This window comes from Stigmatopora argus, chromosome 2, assembly GCF_051989625.1.
Source record: "Stigmatopora argus isolate UIUO_Sarg chromosome 2, RoL_Sarg_1.0, whole genome shotgun sequence".
Lineage (NCBI taxonomy): Eukaryota > Metazoa > Chordata > Actinopteri > Syngnathiformes > Syngnathidae > Stigmatopora > Stigmatopora argus.
This window is the reverse complement of record NC_135388.1, coordinates 4,689,468-4,698,319: the sequence shown is the minus strand read 5'-3', so window position 1 is coordinate 4,698,319 and position 8,852 is coordinate 4,689,468.

The following is an 8,852-nucleotide window of genomic DNA, read 5'->3' as shown; positions in this document are numbered from 1 at the left end:
AAAGGGCAAAAAAAAGAATCATGTTAAAAGTAATTTCCCATTCACCACAACGCAAATGACAATATGTATGGACTTGATCGCCTTTCATCCCGATTAACCCCTCGCCCCACACACAACACAACACACACACACACACACACAAAACAGCTTTACACTTAATATTCACCACCTGGTGTTATTTACATGCCATTAAGCCAAAGATGTCTGCTATTTTCGTTTTGACTTGCTGTCATGTATTGGAGTCGAGCTCCTAAAACACATTATAAATGATAGCGGGTGAAATATGCAATGCTTATATTGTGATTTAAATTGATCCCCCCAGTCAGTTTGTTTGCTTTAGTGGGTCGATGTCAGTGGGAATCTTGATGGCCCTCTGTTCAAAAAAACAAAAAAAGGAGCCTGGGAATCACCTGTATTTAGAGTTAATGGATTCCAAAGAACTTTAATGAATGCTGGTTTGATGAAAAAGACCCCCCCACGTCCCCTCCCTTACTGCCCTTTCCCCCTGCGTTTCATGAACATGTTCAACTGGCTAGCACAGATCATTCACTTATTCTGTGTAATTGGATGCTGACCAGGGTTAATATGTGGGGTGTCATTAAATGGAAATGTAGAGTTGTATGATGGGGTTGGGGGGGGGATCGGGGGTTTCGTTTTCTATAGAAGGGAGCAGATTGGGAGCTCCTTCTTGTTTTGGAGACTCTTTATGCGGGCCAAGTCGAGCATGAATACGCGGAGGGAACGATCGGGGACAGTTATATTCACGCGTTTGAATGAAACAACCTGTGAGAGAAAGCCAATCTCTTATGGGAGGAAAGGCTGCACACACGAGGGGCAGATGTGGTCAAAGGGGGCTTTTAACGGGTACAGTAAAGGTGGATTGTGGGTAGGAGGCAACAAGGGAAGAGGGGGTGGCGGACACCTTGTTTGGATTCACACAAGACTGAACAGCAGGCAGTTACTAGTTGCTTTTTTTTAACGTTTTATGTCTTCGACGGAAAGTTTGGATTTGGGGGATGAATAATGAGGAAGTGAAGCCAAAGAGTTCATCAGCTTGGAGTTGCTTGTCCTACAGCATGACATAAATTATAATACAAAATATAGCACCGAGCAACTTACGAACAAATTCAACTTATGAACAATCGCTCGGAACTTAACTCGTTCGTAAGTAGGGGAGCATCTGTACATTAAAAGGTGCCTATTTATCCCATTTTAACTATTTTTACTTCAGTGTTTATGCTCATGGTTTCTGATCAAATAAAAAATTAAAAATGCAATTTATACTCCAGTGCAACTTATAGCATACTTTTTTTCCTCTTTATTGTACTTTATTTGTACTTTTATTTGTTTTTACTCATGGTTTCTGTTCAAATAAAAAAATAAAAATGCAATTTATACTCCAGTGCAACTTATAACAGCATTTTTTCCTCTTTATTTGTACTTTTATTTGTTTTTGCTCATGCTTTCTGATCAAATAAAAAATTCAAAATGCAATTTATACTCCAGTGCGACTTATAGCATATAGCATTTTTTTCCTCTTTATTGTACTTTGTTTTTGCACATAGTTTCTGATCAAATAAAAAATTAAAAATGCAATTTATACTCCAGTGCGACTTATAGCATATAGCATTTTTACCTCTTTCTTGTACTTCATTTGTCTGGTGTGATGTATGATCTAAGTAGATTGTATTGTGTGGTGTGCTCTTATTTCCTTCTAATATTAAAAGCTGTAAAACCTTTACCGTTAGTTTCACATTGTTGACCTTGCTTCGCCAGAGTAAGTTTTCCCAACTACAAAGGCTCGAGAGGAGGGCCGAAGTTAATCATACGCCTCGCCATATAGCGCCACACAAGAAAAGTGTGCAAAAGCCCCTGCCCATAATTGGCTGTACAAGTGACTGCTTCGGCTTCCTGTCACCATTATATCTGTGTTCACACCGCGCCGAGCCGGGAAGACGCCGATTCCCTGGAAACGCGGCCGCCGCCCCGTTTTGATCTGTGAACTGTGAAAGCTCAAGTCGCTCTCATAATGCTCTCCCATGTTGGCAGGATTTTCCGGGCCGTTGCCGGCTAAAAAACGTCCGGCCCAGCCGCCGAAACCCCTCGCCATGAGGAAGAAGAGCACTTTGTGGGACGTCGTTAGTTATGCTTTACGCCTGCTCTTACGTCGGTTTGATTACATGACAATAGAAGCTCAACGTTAAACATGTTAAATACTCTTTAGTGTCTTTCTGAAGCGGAACCTTGATATTTCTTGCACAAAGTGGCATTTGTGTCAGTCTTAAGAAGGAAATGTGCTCGTAAACACCCTTAACAGGCGGTGTGTTCGGAACAAGGGCCTGAAATAGGGGCTCAAGTGACCGCATCCACCCCTTTAAGTCAATAACAACACATTTTTACAAAATTAAATGCAATCCATCAATTCTAATGTTAATAGCATTCGCAGGTTATTTCTCCAGATACAGAAATTGTACTTTACAACAAGTGGAAAAAACGGAAGTCAATCAAAACAAAACAAATGTGAAAAGTTAACTTCCCTCACTTCACTTAAAATCCTTTCCCAAAGCCACACCCACTAAGTTAATCCTTCGCCGCTCGCCGAAACTGAGACGTTGCGAGATTTACTCTCAACTCTACAACGTCTTTTCTTGTGTCTGTATCCGTTTTTGCTACTGCAACCAAGATGGCGCCGCTCCTGCTCGTTTTGTGTTTTTGCTGCTTTTCTGTCTTTTTTTTATTGAATTTTGGTACAGTGGTTCCTCGAAATACGATCATAATGCGTTCCGGGACTGAGATCGTATGTCGAGCTTTTCGTAACTCGAGCAGACGTTTCCCATTGAAATGAACTAAAAACAAATTAATTTGTTCCAACCCTCTGAAAAAAACACTAAAAACAGGATATTGGATTGGAAAAAGTCTTATTTCTTCTAATTAGCCATCTATTAACAAAGTAACACATAACTAGTGGTTTAATAGTAATAAAATGTGTTTAATATAACTAAAATTGGGCGGTATTGTGTGCACGAGTATACTTCATTACCCAGAAAGCCTTCTTTTTGCCCGTGCATGCGCCTTGTGCGTTTCCTGGTCGAAACTCGTCTGAATAAATTGTTCAGTGCTCGTAGATATCTGTTTAGACGAAAGAGATGCGGCAAAAAAAGACAGTGCGCTACAATGATAAACAGCGTCTCATGTCATGTCCACCTGGCTTGGTCGCATCTCGAAATTTTGATTGTATCGCGGGCGAATTATTCGATCGAAATTTTCATCGTACCACGAGCTGATCGTAGGTCGAGGTACCACTGTATTTAGTTTTTTTACCTAGGTCTAAATTGTCTTGTGTGTCTTGTGTCTGTCTTGCTACTGCAACCAAGAAATTTTCCGAATACGGGATGAAATAAAGTTCTAACCTAACCTTTTATCGTCACATTTTCCCCTAATAGTTTTTCAACGCAGAATCTCATTGGACTGTCGCACGTTTATTCACGCAAATCATTCTAGTGGGCGCGTTTGACATGTGTTTGCATTAAGCTGTTCTCAGGATTGGATTGGATAACTTTATTCATCCCGTATTCGGGAAATTTGATTGTGGCAGTAGCAAGAGGGTGATTAGACAGAACAACAAAGCAAAAGCACGAAGTACAAAGCAAATCAAAGTAAATGGGATCATTGAGAATCACCAAATCAAATCATTAAGACAGAAAAGCAGCAAAAACACAAAACGAGCAAGAGTGAACGGAGCTACCGCCACCGGCTGCCACTTGAACGGCGCCATCTTGGTTGCGGTAGCTAAAACGGATACAGACTCAAAAAGACGTTGTAAATTTGGACAAAAACTGGAACCACATGGATGTGGAAGCGCCACTTTTATTCAAAACTGGAGGTGACAAATGATTAACATAAATAAAGAGGAACATCTGATGGCACCTCGTCGTGGTTGGACGATGCTGGGAGGCAACTTCCTGCACAGCTGTTAGCAAAACACCTCGTAAGAAGCTGCTGCATATTCACTATGCAACTGCTGTCGCGTTTGTTCTTGATTTTCCATGATGATATACGACACTTGAATGCATCGCCACTGATTGTTACACTCTGTTTGATCTTTTTGATTGCTGCATGGTGGATTTATTTTTATTTTTCACTGCTGCATGAGACGGAGACGTACGTATCTTAGGTCGAATTGCGGCAACGGCTTTCGCGGTTTCTGCTTTTTAAATTGTTTTTTTTTTATTTTTTTTTAAGTCTGCCATATTCCTTTATAGGCCAAAATATGACTTTCTCCATCTGCTTTTGCCATTTATAGAGCGAGAAGTCAAGATTTGTTTGTTTTGTATGGAAGTTTTTCGGGGGAAACCGCACTCTGATGAGCATCCTGCCTGAAACGTTTAATTGTGGTGCGAGCTGCATTTTGCGCAAAAAAGAAAGGGTTTGCCCTCCCCGACCAAATGTGTTTATTCCAAAAGCCTCCACATGTTGACTGGAGCTTTCTTCCACGCGAACATTTTGTAGCATAAGGATGGTAATTTAAGTATTTATAATTTGAAACTGTGATGCTATTTATACTTTTAAAAGCAGGCCCGGAATGGCATGTGACTGTTTAATCTTATGTATACAAAAGTGGAATTAATGATATAAATCAAGAGAATCAAAGGAAAAGGCACTTAGGATAATAAACGAGCTGAAAATGTTGGCAGAAATGAACACATTTAGGGAGTTAACATACACAGGAGGTTAGCAGCTGACTGGCTTTAAAATTTTAAAATAACAATAGACAAATATGATACTAAAGTAGTTTTAAGTATAGTGATTAACTACAGTTAAAGCTGTGCAAACCAAATTTGGGTCAGATTTGTCACATTCCAAGTCTTTCAGTTAACAATGAGGTCAAGGGAATTTAAAAGATACAACTATATGGTGTGATTATTTGTTTTTTTACTCTTTTACTTTGTTTTTGCTGTTTATTTTTTTGCTTTTCAGTTTGTACGTGAATTTTGGAAACTCTTGCTACAAGACCTGGCTTCACGGTTCATCTCTAGTTATGATATTTATGTCATGCAGCTTTATAACTTATGTCATGTGACCATTGACTAATAATGTATGTGCCACTTGGCAATTACAATGTATTTCGTACTATAAGGCGGACTGGAGTATAAGGCGCACTGGAGTATAAGTCGCGGGAGCTCCGTTTTTGTCACGTAGTAAAGTTACGCAAGTGCGAAACCAGAGGCAGTGTTTGCAGAACAATTTCCGATACGACAATACATCAATTTTTCCGATAATACGATTGCATTTTCAAAAGCATGAAACTAGATTTTTTTTTTAAGGCATTCCTTCTGTTTTGTGCTTTTTGGGGGGTGGGAGTGTATTTTACAAGGAAATGAATGATGGGTTATGGTGCATATTTTGAACCTCGGTCAGAAGTTCCCCATCTTGTGGAAGACTTTCTGTGTGTGGTTCCAGTTTTATCCAACTCTACAACGTCTTTTCTTGTGTCTGTATCCGTTTTTGCTACTGCAACCAAGATGGCGCCACTCAAGTAGCAGCCGGTAGCGGTAGCTCCGTCCGCTCTTGCTCGTTTTGTGTTTTTGCTGCTTTTCTGTCTTTTTTTATTGCATTTTGGTATTTAGTTTTTTACCGAGGTCTACAATGTCTTGTGTGTCTTGTGTCTGTCTTGCTACTGCAGCCAAGAAATCTCCTGAATATGGGATGAAATAAAGTTCTAACCTAACCTACTCTAAGCACTGCCACAAAACTAAATTCTATTTTAAAAAAGCGGAAGCTCAACATGAACACGATAGCCATAATTCAAAGGCCAAAAACAAGCAGAAACCTATTATGACTCCACCACAAAAGCTTCACAACCGGTTTAACGACTACGCTGTTAACCTCACCTGAACTTAAATGTCCCATTGTTGTACCCCCTTTTTAGTTGTCTATACTTTTTCTTTGGACAGACAATACTTTGAATGCACGGAAAGATGCTTCGGTCATAAATCGCGTTGTGGGAGGCTAAATATTGACTGCCCGATCCCACGCCGCCGTCTCTTGTGACCAGAAGAGACCTTTGTCTTATTCTCCTCCGGCATGCGATTGTAATTGAATTGTAAACAACACCCACCATGTTATTATTTACTGCCTCTGCTCGGCGAAAAACAATACGCCGCTGATCTATAAATCATGAGGAGAAACGCACCGTGTAACAAAAAAATATATTAAAAAGTGGGGCCGCGAAATCTGTGAATGATAACAGCCGTTAATATGTCCATTGAGTGTGGCCGGCGTTCATGCCACATATCAAATGGCCTTTGAATGAGATCAGTTCCCTCCTGTCAGAGCCCATTAGATCCGTCCCACAGCCCCAGTGGCCAGCTGACAAGGGAGAAACCTGAGCCATGGCCTATAGCGGCATTAGCATTAGAAAATGAGCAATCAGCTGGAATGAGGCGCAAAAATAGGGAGGAAGGAAAAGATGGAGGAGGGGAACTGCCTCAGCAAAATGGATCTAGACTGATGTTGGCTAACTTATCTACAAAATGTACTGTAACGCAGATTATCGTCGTCTGCAATCGGACAGAACTAGTTTGGGGTTTTCAGTGGCTGCGCAAAGGATGAATAATGTTGAGGTATCGTATTTTCCACGGTATAAGACGCAACTAAACGACAATATTTTTCTTGCGGAAAATATGGTAATTCATCTAATTGGGAGTAAACAATATCAGAAAAGGGAATAGTGACGTAAGCCATAAAGCAGGCAGGACATTTGCAGTTTTTACTTTAGCCAACTTGCACAAAAATCGTTTAGTTTCCAATTCATGTCACCACACTGGGTACTTTTAAGCCATTTTTATCTCTGATAAAGATATTTGCCTAAATCTTGGAGACTAGCGTTGTTTATGATGATGTGCTCGTGTGCGGTCGATTGGTCGCAGGTCTTTTGGTCGCCGGTCTTTTGGTCGCCCGGACCGCGACCAAAAGACCGGCGACCAAAAGACCGGCGACCAAAAGACCGGCGACCAAAAGACCGGCGACCAAAAGACCGGCGACCAAAAGACCGGCGACCAAAAGACCGGCGACCAAAAGACCGGCGACCAAAAGACCGGCGACCAAAAGACCGGCGACCAAAAGACCGGCGACCAAAAGACCGGCGACCAAAAGACTGGCGACCAATCGACCGTGTACCTGATGTGCTAGTGGTACAAATGTAACTAATGGTGAATTTACAGCGGACACAAATGAAATTTATCACCTAGCGTGAATAAAAATTCACATTGGGTGATGTGAAATCAACAATTTTGGCGTGTAAACATTAGCCAACTATGTTTGCGCTAACTTATTGCATAATTTTGAACATGACAAATGCTTGCTTCATGTTTGGGATCCTGATCCTAATAATTCAATTCACAGAAAATATGGTTACGATTTAACACGTATGCACAAATAATCATAATAATATCAAGGCATGTGGGACGAAGATCAAATGCATTTCTGCAAAGGAATAAATCGGCGTACGTCGGCTCCAACCTTTTTTTTTGCGACCGCACACGTAAAATTGCGCGGAACCTCTTTGACTTTGCGAAATAATTGAGTTAAAACACTCGATAAAACATTAATTAGCTTAGCGGTCTGGAGCAGATAACATAGATAAACCCCTATGTAATTCATATTGATTAGAATATGCACATTGAGCGTGGGCTCTTAAGACAAGTTTTCCTTATTAAATGGACACAAAGCCCAGGTCATTATTCCTGCAACGAGAGATCGCTTTAGATTTTATCTATTCACATAAAAAGCTTTGATTGGATTTCTTTCTGTGGAAGCCGTGCAATCTATTTTATTCAGGTTTGATTGTATTACCTCTTAATTAGTTTGTATATTGAGTAGAACAGGGCGTATTGATTCGGAGGTGCATTCATTTGCATTGCAAAAATCCCCTTTAATCCAATATAATCTCATCCTTACTCAAACACAGACAAGTGCATCTTTGAGTCACTCTTTTCCTGCTTCTTTTCCTATTGCTGTTCGCCGCTTCTTTCCGGGGTTACTATAACCTTGTAAGAGAATGTTACGATACATTGTGTATTGGGAAAAAGTCGACATTTGTCTGCCTTTGAAAAAAGCTTGGAAGTAACATTTGAAAGTTTGTTTTTATACTTAAATCAATCGAAAACAGACAGGAAAAAGTGCCAAGGGTGTCAGACTCGGGTTGGTACGCGGGCCACATTAACGTTAACTTGATGACTTCATGTGGGCCGGACCATTTTAGATATAATATTTAGATTTTTTTTTTTTATAAATGGATTAAAATAACTGGATCAAAATCCCTGAATATTCAGTTTTTTATAGATCTAAAACAATGTTTATTTGAGCTTTTTTTCTTAGTAAGGGAAAATCATTTATTCAATCATTTGTTTTTCATTTCAAAACGAAACCATTTTTTTTTAAAATTATGTTCCATATTAAAGTGGAAAACAGAAAATATTTTTATATATTTTTATATTTTACAAAAGATTTTTGATCTAAAAACACCAAGAAAAAATGGTTTCAAAAAATTGCAATTATTGATTTAAAAGGGGGAAAATAAGGAAATATAATATACATCTATATCTATTATTTTAATTTGACCCTAAAACAGAAAGTCGGCACTCATGATTTACTTTCCCGGGCCACACAAAATGATTCATTTCAAAATGAAACCATTTTTAAAAAAATTATGTTCCATATTAAAGTGGGAAACAGAAAATATTTTTATATATTTGTATATTTTACAAAAAGATTTTTGAACTAAAAACACAAAGAAAAATTGGTTTCAAAAAAATTGCAATTATTGATTTAAAAGGGGGAAAATAAGGAAA